Genomic DNA, 14,928 nt, shown 5'->3' with positions numbered 1-14,928 from the left:
AAAATACCAAAAAAGCGAACGAGCAAGCCAATGCCCCAAGACCTGCCCGCTCCCATCCTGACTACTAGAGCGCTGACGCCGGAACCCAGAGAGCCCTGCCGATACCGCCCTACGCCGCAGACCGAAGCAAGCACCAACGCTCTCAATAGAAGAGGAAGAACAGCCACCGTCGCCAGAACCCCCAAAGTCGAACCAGAGACCGACTCATCTGAAGAAGAGCAGAGCGAGCAGGCCGCGGTGAGGAGAACCTTCCACGACGACGCCGAAGAAGAAATGAGCAACGCGCATGCGCGAAACTACGCTGACGATCCGGGAAGACATGAACAGGAGAGAAGATCATGCAGACTCGTAGCGAGCATCCCCACGCCGTTTTGCAATTTTCTGCATTTACGAGACCACGGACTACCTCAGGTTGTAAGTAATGGACCCAATAATGTCGGAAATTTACCCAGTGACTTCCCAAAACTAAGGGTTGATGGCATTAATTTACAAGAATGGTATCAACAGCTCCAGGTTGTCTTTATGAAGGAAAACTTACTGTTTTTTATCACTAGTCCCCCAAAAAGACCTTGGACACTAAAAATAGATTGTTTACACCATAGAGCTTTTTTCTTAATAATATCTAGTGTGTCTCCTGCAATGTATCACAGCATTAAGCCAAATTTGACTGTTTCAGAAATTATTCAATGCATGTTTAATTTGTTTCACAGTGACAGTGTAGCTACCACCACAAGGATATCTAAAGACTTCTTTTCATCTAGGATAAAACCAGGGGTTTCCATAAGTGAACATTTAATATCTTTGAACAAAATAAGAGCTGAACTGCACTTGAGGGGGGAGGTGATTTCAGACCAAACAATGAAAAGTGTTATTATCAACTCACTTGATCCATCATGGGACAATTTTATGTCACATTTAGACACAATCAATCTAGGGTATTTATCCATAGAAAGTCTATCTAACAAATTGATAACAGAAGATAATTCTAGAAGGAATCGCTCTAACAATCACACAGAACATAAACCATATAGGAAAGTAGCTTTCCAAGAAAAATATAGTGGAACATTTAAATGTCATAATTGTGGATCCAGGGGACACAATAGAAGAGATTGCCCAAAATTCTTAAAAGAAAGATATAGATCAGAATACAGAAACGAATACGATTATAGACAGCCTTCCATAGAAAGGCATAGATATAGAAGCCCAACAAATCACAGAGAGAGTAGAGGGGGCAGAGACAATTCAAAGGATAGAAAGTCTGGTTCACTGAATGGATTAAATAAACAAGACAACACTAACACACAACAAAGTGAGAACAATAATTGGCTTATTGATTCTGGAGCAACTAATCACACCACTAATAACAAAAGTATATTGTCTTCATTTGCAGAAGATAAATTTGTAATTAAGGTAGCTAACCAAGAAAAGGTTCAAGTATTAGGTAGAGGAAATGTAACCTTGCCTGGTTTAGGAAAAATAGAGGGGGTATTACTAATACCTGAAATACCTCATAACATATTAAGTGCCATAAAACTAAGCAGAGATTCTGACATTAACATTGTCTTTTCAAAAGGAAAGGCAACTTTGGAAAAGAATAAAATAAATGTAGGCACTGTAGTGACTAAAGGAGGGCTACCTTACCTAATAACAAAAGAAAAATGGTTACATAACATTGATTCAAATATGGAAGATTGTATTGAAATAGATGATGAGAATGTTAGCAACAGTGACAATGATGAATGTAAAATATCTCATGATCACACAGATGCACACAACGATAAGAAGCCAAAGATAGGTAAACCAATTCATGATGAGTGTGCTCACATATTGCATAGGAAGTTAGGACATGCCAGTTTTCCTGTAGTGCAAAAAATGACTGAACACGCAGAAGGTGTTAAAATAAAGAATTGTGAAAATTATCTGGAATGCTCAGTATGTAAATCTACAAAACTAAAAACTAGTCCCAGGCCAAGAAAATCTACCAGATCAACTAACAAAATTTTTGACTTAGTACACATGGACTTAGTTGGTCCATTAACTCCATCAATCACTTATAGGAAACGTTACTTCCTGACAATAGTGGACGATTATAGCCGCTATGGATTTGTTTACACATTAAAACACAAAGATGAAACATTTCAAAAATTTAAAGAATTTTACAAACGCATAGAAACACAACACAACATCAAAATAAAACAAATTATGACAGACAGAGGATGCGAATTCATGTCTAAAGAATTCTCACAATGGTTAAAAGACAAAGGAATGTTACATTACACATCTAGTCCATTTTCTCCGTTCCAAAACGGGATTGCAGAGAGAAAAAATTCCACATTACAAACCATGATTAGATGCACATTGGAAGATGCTGGCTTAAGCAAACAATTCTGGTCAGAAGCCTTACATTATTCAAATTACACACAAAATAGAACATGGTCCAGCATTATAAATAAGACACCATATGAAGTGATGTATAATAGAAAACCAAAATTAGCACACATGCATATATTTGGAGTCACAGCTGACGTACACATACCTAAACAATTAAGAAGAAAGGGAGAAAATGTGTCAGACTCAGATTTATGGGATATGAGACTGGCACTAAAGGATACAGATTCATTGATAGTAACAACAAATTTATAGTCTCCAGAACAGCTGTGTTCCATGAACAAGCTAACTGGTCTAAATTACATCTTAATGAGATATTCCCAAATAAACATGAAGATACAAAATCTCATGAGAAAGGGACTATAGAAAAACAAAATATCAACAAATATAAAAACAAAAACAAAACTTGGACAAATAGCCAACTCAAAATAAAGACAGACACACTAACAAAAAAGGAAGCAAGATATTTGCATGATAACGATAGTAAACCCGAGAAAATCATTAGAAACACCAGAAATCAAATGCCAAATAAATACAAGGATTATGTAATGCACATGAATGGTGAACCAACAACACCCAATACATACGAGGAAGTGTTAAAACTTCCTCACGAAGAAAAAGAGAAATGGGAATTAGCAATGAAGAAAGAGATGGAAAGTTTACAAGGACTAAATGTATTTACACCTGCATCTGCACCTAAAGATAAGACAATTATTGGTACCAGATGGATATATAAAATTAAGAATTTAGAGGGAGGAAATACTCTATACAAAGCTAGATTGGTTGCACAGGGTTATGCACAGAAATATCCGGAGGACTATACTGATACGTATTCCCCCACTGTAAGAACAGAGAGTGTCAAAACAGCTCTAGTGGTAGCTTCAGCACTCAATCTAGATGTATTCCAATATGACATACAGACTGCGTACCTACACGCAAAATTAGATAAAGAAATATACGTGAGAGCACCTCATAGTCCATACACAAACAGAAATGAGACTTGGTTGTTAAACAAGAGTTTATACGGGCTAAAACAATCTGGTAAACGGTGGTATGATTGCTTAGTAAAAGTACTTAAGACCATGGACTTCAACGCTACCACTGCTGATAATTGTTTCTTTGTCAAGAGAGGTGATGATTACATTGAATTTGTATTGATTTATGTGGATGACATTTTATACATAGGAAAACATAAAGAAAGAAGAGAAACTTTTGTAACTAAACTAAATGAACATTTCTCATTGAAATCTTTAGGCAAGGTAAACAAATACCTTGGTGTCCAAATTAATAAGACAAAAAGGGGATTCAAACTTACCCAGAGAGATAAGATCATAGATCTTTTAAATAAATGCAACTTAAACAATGCCAAACCTTGTGATACCCCTATGCAAACTGACTTTCTAAGAAATTCTGATGAATCTTCTCCCGAGTTGAAGGACAATACATTCTATAGATCAATCATAGGTTCACTCCTTTACATATCTAATTGGACTAGACCAGATATCGCTTTACCACTCAATTTATTATCTAGGCATGTCAGCAAACCAACAATGTACCACTGGGAAGCTGTTAAAAGAATTTTAAGATATTTAAAAAGTACACTAGACTTTTGTTTAATGTTAGAGCCTAATGATATTAAAGAACCAAAACTTACGTGTTATGCTGACGCAGATTGGGCTGGAGACACCTCATGCAGAAAAAGCACATCTGGTTATGTATTTCTCTTAAATGACTGTCCAGTTTACTGGTACTCTGGTAAACAAGAACTAGTGGCTACTTCAACAACAGAAGCGGAATATGTTTGTTTATCCAAGGCCGCAAATAACCTTGTATGGTTTAATGATTTAATTTCAGATGTCTGGAAAAAACCTGCTCTGCCTTTTGTTATGCATGAAGACAATAAAGCAGCCATTGAAATATCTAGATCTGATGCCATTGGACAAAGGTCCAGACATATAGATATAAAATTTAAACATGTGAGACAATTATCTCAGGATGGATTTATTAAAGCAGTGCATTGCGACACTTCAGAACAATTAGCTGATATATTAACAAAGCCTTTACCTTCTAAACAGCATAAATACTTAACCTCTAAGTTGTATGTTTTGTATTGTCCTGAATCTGAATGTAACTGGTGTTGTATAACGAATCGGCATTTAGAGGGGGATTTGTCAGATGTAAATGCCTTATTCTCCAATGTGTAAATAGTGTACAGACAGGGTATCAGGGGTTAACTTATTCTTCACTTCTTAATGTATTCATAATTCACCACTCCCACACATAGCTCCACCCATTGTATATATAAGGAGCTACCTACACCCTTTCCTTTGCTTCTATCTGTGAATATTCAGTGAATATAGAATGCCTAATGTAAATAAAAGTATATATAGTTAAATCTTTAACTCTTGCTGATCTTATTGAGTCTGATCCTGAAAATATTGCAACATGTCAATTCCAAACTGCATACCAATGTCTTGGCTGAATTCTTTTGTGTTTTCAATTAATAAATTCAGTTCAGCTTTTGTTTTACCAAACAGCTTCAAATCATCTATGTACATCAAGTGCGAGATTTTCAGTCCTTTCTTTGCAAGTTCGTATCCATAGTTCATCTTCTTCAAAATGATTGTCAGTGGTAGCATTGAGAGTATAAAAAGTAGGGGTGAAAGGGAATCGCCCTGGAAAATGCCTCGTTTAATTTCAACTTCACCCAGTTCTTCATTAGCCATAAGTTTCGTTTTCCAGAGGTTCATTGAAGATTTCGTGAATTTTTGTATGCTGCTGCTGATGCCAAAGATTTCCAGGCATTTCTTGATCCAGCTATGGGAAACTGAATCAAACGCTTTCTTATAGTCTATCCAAGCCATGAACAGGTTGGTTAGACTTTTCTTTGAGTTCTTTAGGATTAGCTTGTCAATCAGCAATTGATCCTTTGTTCCTCTTGAGTTTTTGCAGTATCCTTTCTGTTCTACAGGAAGCAAGTTATTTCTTTCCAAGTATCCATAGATTTGGTTTGCAATGATACCAGTAAGAAGCTTGTATGTTGTTGGCAAACAAGTGATTGGCCTATAGTTTCCAGGTTCCTTTCCTTTTTCTTTATCTTTTTGGATCAAAAATGTCCTTCCAGTTGTCATCCATTCATCATTTTCAGGTGTTTTTAGGATCTGGTTCATCTGGGTTGCCAATCTTTTGTGCACACTTGTAAGTGCCTTTAACCAGAAGCCATGCAGCTCATCTGGTCCAGGTGCACTCCAGTTCTTCACTTTTCTTGACTGTCTTTGCACCATTTCTTTTGTTATTTTCACGTCTTCCATTTTATGCATTTTAATAGAGTCCTCAACCTGTTTGATCCATTTTGCATTTCTATTATTATTATTATTATTATATTATTATTATTATATTATTATCTTTATTCATTAAATATGAAACTCAGTCAATTGAACATTCAAAAATGCATCACAAATACCATTGACTGGTTCTAATGGTTGATACGGGTTGCTGCCAGCATCCTAGGTATCAACCAAGTACCTTCTTAAGATGTATGATGTTCCAAGTAGTGCAGTTTTTTTGCAGTTCTGCTGGTGTTATTGCAGGAAGTTGCAATTTGCTGATGTATGTTATAAAATTCTTGGACATGGTACCAAGTGCCCCGATGGTAACAGTAATACAATGGGTATTACTGTTACATGTTTCATCCATAGCCATGTAGTTTAGATGGCCAGGTCGCAATATTTCATGATTTTTTCCAGTTCTTTTTCTTCGACTCTGGCATCTCCTGGTACCGCGATGTCAATAAATTGTACGTTTCGGTTTTCGACAACTGGCATGATATCTGGCATGTTGTGTTCCAAGTGACAATCCGTCTGTATTCGAAAGTCCCACAAGATTTTCACCTTCCCATTTTCTATAACTTTTTCCACTTTATGTTCCCATGACTTTTTGGATACAGGAAAGTCGTATTTTTTACATAATGACCAGTGGACTAATTTAGCAACTTGGTCATATCTAGTTTTGTAATCAGTTTGTGCGATTTTGCTGCATTCACATATTAAATGTGAAACAGTTTCAACTTTGTTGTTGCAAAGTCAGCAGTTTGGATTGTCGGTGGATTTTTGTATCTGTGCTTTCATGGCATTAGTTTGTAGTGCTTGTTCTTGAGCAGCGAGTATTAAACCTTCCGTTTCTTTCTTGATAGTTCCCATCTTAAGCCATGCCCATGTAAAGTTGTCATCACATTTTCCTTCAATGTTTTTCAAGTGCTGTCCATCATCATCATCATCATCATCATCATCATCATCATCATCATCATCATCATCATCATCATCATCATTATCCATTCCTTGATTTTAAAAGGATTCCAAAAGCTTTATTTCCAGCATTCTGATTCTGCACATGATGAAGAACCTTGTCTCACTTGTGGATGTGATTCTGATTCAGCCTGTTTGGCATGTTGGCTGGCCATCAATGTCAGAACTGCAGGTAGTGCTGAACACAAGGAAAGTTTCTCTTGTTGATTCTTTGTTTTCTATGCAGCTCTTATAAGTAGTACAAGTCCAACTAGATTTAAAGTTGGCACGGCCCAGTGAATAAAGTATCTAAGCAAAAATATTTCTGCTTTAACTTGTACAAACACTGCCAAAAATAAAACAACCAATTTAAATAGCTCTCTAGAGTTTATTCACAAGACCAATGGCATTGAAGGCGTGGGAAGACATTTAACTGTGTTCAAGAGAGGGTTGGACTAGGATTGCTTATGAACATAATGAATTGGGATTTGCACAGCATGCTGAGCTACAATATGGCATCTTTGATTTTGGTTTACCATGAGCCCAGCTGAGGAACTGAGATTATACAATTGGTAGGTAAGGATATTTGGTCACAACCTAACAATCTATGCTGTGTCTTTAAATTCCTTCATTGCAGTAAGTGTTGAGTCCTCACACTTACGACGAGGTCCTCGCACTTATGACGTGCGGCCCTGATTGGCTAAGACGCACCATCCAGCTGGCGGGAGAATACTACATACCTATTGGTTGTTGGTTTGACAGCTATAGTATAAATAGCTGTCAAACGCTTAGCTCTTTGCTCTGTTTCTCTCTACCTGTTCTGTTAGCAATAAACGTTCCTGTTTAACTTTACCTGGTCTCGCCTCAGTTACTGACCCCGGGTTGCCATCTAGAGCACTGGCGACGAGGATGGGATTCTGAGGACAGAGACAGGTGGTCAACAGCTGAAGTCACTAGCACTAAGCTAGTGAGACGTTTACGACGAGACGTTGTGTTAGAGGAAATTCCTCTCAGAAACAGAGCCCATCCGTCTAAAGGATGGCACCTCCAACATTTGCCCCCTTCAACCAGGCTACAGAAACCTGGAAATCGTATGAGGCACGGTTCGAATGTTTCTTGGAGGCGAACGACTACACGGGGCTGACCAGCAGCCGGAAAAGGGCGCACTTCTTAAATGCCTGTGGTCCCGAGATGTTCTCAGTCGCTATGGCCCTGCTAGCCCCGGTTCCAGTACAGTCGGTGCCATGGGAGGTCCTGAGGGAAAAGCTCAAGCACCACTACGAGCCCACCCCTTTGCGCATCGCCCGCCGGTACGCTTTCAGGCAAATTTTGCAAGCAGAGGACGAGTCCATTAACCATTACATTGCCTCCCTCAGAACTGCTGCTTTAAATTGCGAATTTGCCAACCTAGAAGACTCTCTCCTGGAGCAGTTCATGTGCGGTGTGAGGGACCTGAGGGTGCAATGACACTTACTCAAGAGAAAAGAGATCACCCTCACAACTGCCATTGAAGAGGCGCAGGCTTGTGAATTATCAAGCAAGTCCACTCTAGAGATCCGCAAATCGCAACCCAGCACCCCTGTCCACAAGCCCAGCACCGTCCACTCAGAAGAACTAGACCCTGGGGTAGCTGAAGAAGAGGATGACGAAGTTAGCCACCTCAGAACTGTCAAAGGACAGGGAAACCTCCCAAACAGTGGGGGCCCCCTGTCAAGGGTGCGGAGAATTGCACCCTAGAGCGGCTTGTCGCTTTAAGACCACCATCTGCCACAGATGTGGTAAAAAAGGACACTTGGCACGGGTCTGCCAGGCCAATCTACCTGGCACACCATCCAAGCCCCCTAGCAGACCATTCCAGAAAGGGCCAAAGCCGGGCGGTGACTGTTTTGCCATTTCCAGGGCCAACAACGCCCCTGCGAGGTCGGCCTGCCAAGCAAAAATCAGTCCCAACAATAAAATCTACCTCACGGTGACCATTGAAGGAACCCCTTCCCGGATGGAACTGGACACAGGGTCATCCAATCTCTAATCTCCTGGGACATCCTGAAGCGGCTGGCCCCAAAAATGCGCAAAAGCACCCTCCTGCCAAGCCAAGTTCGCCTCAGAGACTACCAAGGCAACGACATTCCCATTCTAGGTGGTGCCAATCTCTTGGTGGAACACAGAACCTTCACGGGCAAGCTACCCCTGCTCATCGTGAGAGATCCTCTGCCCAGCCTGCTCGGACTTGAGTGGTTTGGCGCTCTGGGGCTAGGCATCACAGGCATCCATTCCACCACCCCGCATGATTTTGAAGACATCCTGGCAGAATTTGCAGACGTCTTTAATGAAGAGTTAGGTAAATATAAGGGTTCACCCATCACCCATAATCTAGATCCTAAAATTGCCCCTATTAGGCTTAAGCCTCGACGAGTGCCTTTTGCACTCAAGCCACTAGTTGACAAGGAGTTAGACAAACTCATAGCCCAGGGTATCCTAGAGCCCACAGACCATGCCCCCGGGAAACCCCTATTGTCATACCCATCAACCCTGACAGGTCAATCCGCATCTGCGTGGATTACAAAAATTCTGTCAATAAGGCGCTCCAGGCCAACCCATATCCAGTGCCCGTGATGCAACACTTGTTGCACTCCCTGGGCAAGGGCTCCATTTTTGCCAAACTGGACATGGCACAGGCTTACCAACAGCTCCCCGTTGATTCGGCCATGGCTGCAGCCCAAACAATTGTTACACACAGGGGAGCATTCCTTTGCCATCGTCTCCAGTTTGGCATAAGCGTTGCCCCGGGCATCTTTCAGGGCCTTATGGAGCAACTCCTGCAGGGGCTGCCTGGAGTCGTTCCATACTTCGATGACATCATCATCGCAGCTTCTAGCCCAGCAGACCTTAAGGGGAAGCTAAGGATCGTCCTGCGCCATTTCCAAACGGCTGGCCTCAGGCTCAAGAAAGAGAAATGCAGGATTGGGGTGTCCCAGGTAGAATGTCTAGGCTATCTAATTGATGCCTCCAGCATACACCCCACACCATCTAAGGTAGCTGCCATCAGAAGGGCCCCCACACCCACTAATAAAACAGACCTGCAAGCCTTCCTTGGCCTCTTAAATTTCTACAGCTCTTTCCTCCCTCACAAGGCCACAGTTGCTGAACCCCTCTTAGATAAGAAGACCCCTTGGTGTTGGGGCACCCGAGAAGCCTCGTCCTTCTCAGCAGTCAAATCTCTTTTGACATCTGAGGCAGTCCTCATCCAGTACACGGACAGCCTCCCCTTGATCTTAGTAGCAGATGCTTCCCCCTTTGGCATTGGGGCAGTCCTCAGCCATGTCCTCCCTGATGGCACTGAAGCCCCAATTGCCTTTTACTCCCGCACGCTCTCCTCCACGGAGCGCAATTACGGGCAAATTGACAAGGAAGCACTGGCTGCCGTGGTGGCCATCAAGTGCTTCCACGAATACTTATATGGCCGTCCGTTCACTCTTGCGATGGATCACAAGACCCTCCTAGGGATACTAGCTGGCAACATTGCAACACCCCAGTTTCTCTCCCCCCGCATATCACGCTGGGTTGAATTCCTGGCTGCCTATTCTTACACCCTCCTTCACCGCCCTGGCAAGCACCTTGCCCATGCTGATGCTCTCAGCCGCTGCCCCCTTCCCATCTCTGTATACAACCCCTCTCCTATCTCTCCTGTCCTTCTCATTGACTCTTTACATCTGCCAATCACCGCTGCTGACATCGCAGCCCACTCTGCCAAGGACCCTACTGTCCGCAGAGTTTTAGACTGGGTGCGCAGGGGATGGCCACCAGGGAATGTGGGACCTGAGTTCAAACCCTACTATATTAGGCAGCACGAGCTATCTGTGCTGTGTGGGTGCCTGTTATGGGGCAATAGGGTTGTATTGCCCGCCAAACTACAACAGCCAGTCCTAGAAGCCCTGCACGAAGGATACCCGGGCATAGGGAGGATGAAGTCCCTAGGACACAGCTATGTCCAGTGGCCAAACTTCGACCACGCAGCCGCCCAGTGGGTTGCATGGTGCCAACCCTGCCAACTCTCTAGACCAGTGGCCCCCGCCGTCCCTGTTAAAGAATGGGAAATGCCCAAGTCGCCCTGGTCAAGAATCCATGTGGATTTTGCCGGGCCCTTCCATGGGCAAACTTTTCTAGTGGTGGTAGACGCCTATTCTAAGTGGGTAGAGATAGTCACCATGGCATCTACCACGTCTGCTGCACTCATAAGAGCCCTACAAAGACTCTTTGCCACCCATGGGCTGCCAGACGTCATTGTCTCGGACAATGGTCCCCAGCTATTCTCCGCAGCCTTCCAAGTATACTTGGCAAACCACGGGATTAGCCATGCCAGGGTGGCACCATTTTGCCCTGCCAGTAATGGGCTGGCAGAGAGGGCCGTGAGGTCTGCCAAAGAAACCCTGTCACATTATGGCCATGGGGAATGGCAAGAAAAATTGACCAGCTACCTGTTGGCACAACATGTAACTCCATGCACCTCGACCAACAGGAGCCCCGCAGAACTTTTGATCGGCCGATGCCTCCGCACTGACCTCGACCGCCTTCACCCTTCCTATGCTCCAGAAAAGCCCCCAGACTCCACTGGCTGGCACCGCAGCTTCGTCGTGGGCAACCCTGTCTATGCCCAGAATTTTGGGGGCGAACCAAGGTGGCTTTCCGGGACTATCGAACAAGTCACTGGCCCCTACTCTTACCAGGTCCGGCTGCCCGATGGCCGGCTATGGCATCGCCATATTAACCAGCTAAGAGCTCGCTTAACGCCCAGGCCGGAAAACCCAGCCGACCTGGAAGACAGCGCAACAAGTCCAGTCCCTGACTACATACCCATATTCCCTGACTCAAACCCGCCTCCAGAACCAGTCTTACCATTCCAGCCACCCACCGAAGAAATTGACGTCAGGGTGCTAGACGAGTCGCAGGGAGTTCCGCCGATAGCAGAGACGCCTCCAGCTCCTGCCGCCGCCGAACCAGAACTGCGCAGATCTACCCAGCCGTGCAGGTGCCCTGCCTACTTGGCCGACTATGCCTGCTCCGTCCAAGGGGGAAGGGGTGTTGAGTCCTCACACTTATGATGAGGTCCTCGCACTTACGACGCGCGGCCCTGATTGGCTAAGACGCACCATCCAGCTGGTGGGAGAATACTACATTCCTATTGGTTGTTGGTTTGACAGCTATAGTATAAATAGCTGTCAAACGCTTAGCTCTTTGCTCTGTTTCTCTCTACCTGTTCTGTTAGCAATAAACGTTCCTGTTTAACTTTACCTGGTCTTGCCTCAGTTACTGACCCCGGGTTGCCATCTAGAGCAGTAAGAGCTAACATTATTCTAATTCATTCTGGCTCTAGTCTTGGTAAGTCTCTCCCTTACCATCTCAACATTCCTACAGTCTTACTTATCATAGCAGGCAAGAGGAGAGATCAGGCAGACAATATAGTTACAGGAGAAAATGTCAAGAAAAGAAGCTGGACTGGCTGGCTTGCCTCCACACAGCACAGATCACCCAGCCAGAACACCGATCAGTAGGCTCTAAACAGTGTTTCTCACCTTGGCAATTTTAAGATGTGTGGATTTCAACTCCAGAATTCCCCAACCATGCTGGCTGAGGAATGCTGGGTTGAAATCTAGACATCTTAAAAGTTGCCAAGGTTGAAAAATACTGCCTGAGAGTCTAAAGGGCACACTATTACACAAGAGAATCTTCATAGAGCAATATTTTCTTTTACACACAAAAAAGCCAGCTTCAATCACTTGTTAGTTTCGTAAGCCTGTGAATCAAACATATGTATATTTTAAAATTATAGCCTGCATGTAGGCACAATTTGAGAAAAGTTTATCAAAAAAATCTTCAAAACCATCACTTTATAATTGAACTAGTCCACTTCCCTGGATAAGTGAGAATACCTGGGGGAAATTCCAATACTTTTTGGGTTTTTTTAGATGGGAAAAAACTGAAAACTTGAGTGTCCTTGTAACATTTATTCTCCAAACAGAGGCTCTTTGGGAAGGAAGGAAGGAAAGAAAGATTAGAAATAATGTAATGAAAATGTAATTAAGCCATATTTTCTGTTTTCGGAAACCTTTCCAAACTATTCTGATAGGATTATGATCGGCCCATGTACAAGGCATAATTTCTACATCATGTGTTTCTTTACTTAGTTGGGGTGTCATCCAAGCCATATCCAGCCTGGACCACGATTGATGCGGGCCAGAGAAATATGTATATTGTTTTACTTTGGTGTTTAATTCTCGCTAGGTATCATGTAAACTCATTTCTTGTGCCAAATCCTTGAATGTTTGTGGTAATGTCTTCCTTTTAATTTTATTCTTTCTATTACTATGATAATCTTCTCGTTGGTTTACAATTGAATTAAAATCGCCAACAATACAGACGTTTTCATAATCCAACTCTTTTAATCTATCGTGTAATTTTTTGTAAAAATCTATTTGGTTACTATTTGGAGCGTAAATTGCTACTAATAATATTATTATTGTTTCCAATTTTAGTTCTATCATTAACACTCGACCCTCTATATCCGTATGAATCAGCTTGGTTCTTATGTGGTCTCTGACATATATCACCACTCCCCTTTTTTTGCAATCGCCTAAAGATGTATATATTATTCCTAATTTTTTATTTTCAAGTAATTTTTTCTGTTGTTTTCTTATATGTACCTCTTGTAATGTAATTATGCCTGCCCCTAATTTTTGCAATTTGGTAAATATTTGATGTCTTTTACTTGGTGAGTTTAGTCCATTTATATTTATAGAAACAAGTCTTAATTCTTCTTCCATTTCTGCTAGTGTTTATTTGTCCTTGATTTTGAGTTTTGTAGTGTTTCTTGTAACTCTTTGTGTAATCCCCGTCGTCTCCTCCTTCTCCGGCCTTCCCCTCCTCTGCTCCCTGTCCTCCTTGCTTATTGTTTGTACCTCTTGATCACTGGAGTTTAGTTCCTCTCTACTCTCTCTACTTTCCTGTTCTCCTTCATATCCTAAGTGTTGGTCAACAAAGTCTTGAGCTTTTTCTATGGTGTCTATTCGAAATTTTCTTCCTTCCCATGAAATAAGTACCCCTTCCGGTATGAGCCATCTGAATTTTATCTTGAACTTGTTTAGTTGCCTCGTTAAGAAGTTATAATCTCTTCTCCTGTCCCTGGCCCTTCTCGGTACTTGTTTTAATGTTAGAACTTTCCTTCCTTTGTAAATAACTGTCTCCTCTCTCATTTTTTTGTATATTTCTTCTTTCATTGTTTTCTTCGTGAACCTAATATGTACTTCTTTGGGGAGTTTGTTCCTTCTTGCATAGTTTGTGAAGGCTCTATAGATTTCGTCGATTCCATTCCTTATTTCATCGTTATCTTTATATGTCGCCTTTGCCAGTATTTCGATCATAGTTTCACCCAAGTCTTCATCTCTCTGTTCTTCTATGTTTTGAAACCTTAGGTAGAAGGATGCCTTCTCCATTTCAAGCAGTGTCAATGCATCTTCAGTATCTCGGCTCCTTGTAGCTTGTTGGTTTTCCATCCTTTCCAATCTTGCGGCCGTGGCTTCCGTTTTTTCCTCCACTTTATAAATTCTCTGTTCATTATCTGTGATGTTTTGTTGGATTTTTACTATTTTCTCATCTATATTTCTAATATCATCTTTGATTTCCCCTACATCTAATCGCATTTGTTCATGATTCCTTTTGGTTTCGTCATGGTTAAGAGTCATCTTATCTTCCGAGACTTCCGGTTTGCCTCTTGCCACCACCAGACGATCCCTTCGGATCGCCGCCCCATTGCCTGTAAAGAGCCGCCTTTACAACTGAAAGGCGGCTCGAAAAAACTCCATTTCCATGTGGAAATGGAGATAGAGCCGGCGGGGGCAGGTAGAGCTCTCTGCATAGCCCCAAAAGTTTTTTTTTTACTTTTGGGGATGAAGCAGACGAAGCTCCCTATTTCCCCCGCCGCCGCTCCGGGCTTTGGGAGACCTCTGCCCATGCAGAGCTAGGCGACAAGAACAAGCCTACAAAAATTAACAGAACAATTAAAAAGGATTTGAGCTGGACCTGTGACCCTGAATCGCAAGTATTTTATTCATTTTACAACAGTTATTGAAGAAGGAAAGGGAAAAGGAAAAAAAGAATTTTTAAAAATGGTGATTGCCGAGGCTTGAGAAGGGGCTGAAAGGGAGAGTCCTTCCGTTTCCCATTAAGATACAAAGTAGCGGAATAAATACTTCTGGCTACACTT

This window comes from Pantherophis guttatus, chromosome 5 (genome assembly GCF_059756535.1).
Source record: "Pantherophis guttatus breed Tessera chromosome 5, ASM5975653v1, whole genome shotgun sequence".
NCBI classification, from domain to species: domain Eukaryota; kingdom Metazoa; phylum Chordata; class Lepidosauria; order Squamata; family Colubridae; genus Pantherophis; species Pantherophis guttatus.
Note: the sequence above shows the minus strand (reverse complement) of the source record.